The sequence below is a fragment of the Malania oleifera genome, chromosome 1 (assembly GCF_029873635.1).
Source record: "Malania oleifera isolate guangnan ecotype guangnan chromosome 1, ASM2987363v1, whole genome shotgun sequence".
In the NCBI taxonomy this organism is placed as follows: domain Eukaryota; kingdom Viridiplantae; phylum Streptophyta; class Magnoliopsida; order Santalales; family Ximeniaceae; genus Malania; species Malania oleifera.
The window spans coordinates 50,747,618-50,748,959 of record NC_080417.1 but is presented as its reverse complement, the minus strand read 5'-3'; positions in this window follow the sequence as shown (position 1 = coordinate 50,748,959).

Genomic DNA, 1,342 nt, shown 5'->3' with positions numbered 1-1,342 from the left:
TTTGATTGTTGCTTTTGTTCTTCTCATTACTGAGCATTTGCTTCTTTAGTATTGTTCATTATCGAGTGACTGTATTGGTTGTTTATTTGATTTGTGAGTGTGTGAGAGTGCTTTCTCTATGCATCCACCAACAACAAGTGGTATCAGAGCTATTGGTTCTCAATTTCTGGGGTTTTTTCGATGAAGTTCAATGTGAACAAGTTCGATGGAACTGGCAATTTTAGGCTTTAAAAAGGAAGGGTGAAAGAATTACTAGTGCAGCAAGGGATGGTGAAGGCTCTATACAGAAAGAAGTTAGACGACATGAATGACGCAAGTTGGAAGGAGCTAGAAGCAAAGGTTGTGTCTACTATCCGGCATTGTCTAGTTGACGACGTGATGTATCATGTCATGGATGACGAATCACCAGCTACAATTTGGCTAAAACTTGAAACCAGTTACATGTCCATGTCGCTTACGAACAAGTTGTATCTTAAAAAAAGCTTTATTGGCATAAGATGGTAGAGGGTTCAGACCTAAATTAGCATATCGACACTTTCAATCAGATCATTGGTAATCTAAAGCAAGTTGATGTGAAGTTTAAGGAAGATGATAAAGCATTGATGCTACTGAATCCCTACTGACGTCTCCCACACACGACAACCTGGTTACAACACTGACTTGGGAGAAAGAAACTCTGGAGTTGGAGGATATCATGAGTACATTGCTAGGTTCCTCCAAAGGAAGAAGGCCAGTGATGAGGGTTGACATGCTGAAGGGCTTGTGGCAAAGGAAAATAAAGATCATGGGAGGAGCGGCTTCTGGGGTGGATCGAGCAGCCATAAGGCTCGGTCCAAGTCCAGGAAGAGAAAATACGTGTGGTGCTTTAACTGTAAAAAAAGAGGGCACATAAAACTCGAGTGTCTATAGAAGAGGAAAGGGGTTGCTGAAAGTAAAGAAAGTTCGTCAACAATGAGGAATATAGTAGAAGATAGACTTTGGGAGTAGTGACGGTGATATGCTCTTAGTTTCATTAGGGTTGGATTAGTTTGCAGATTCAAGGATCTTGGCTTTGGATGTTCTTATCATATGATGCCCAACAAGGGGTGATTCACTATATAAAGATTGGTTAGTTCTGGTTTCGATCTGATGGGGAATGATGCTGCATACAAAGTGATTGGGATGGGGAGTGTCAGAATCAGGATGTATGATGGTGTGGTGAGGACGTTGTGTAATGTAAGGCACATGCCAGAGTTGAGGAAGAATCTAGTTTCGTTAGACACCTTGGATTATAATAGGTTCAGTTACAAGTCCTAAGGTGGGGGTAATGAAGGTGAGCAATGGAGTTCTAACCGTGATAAAG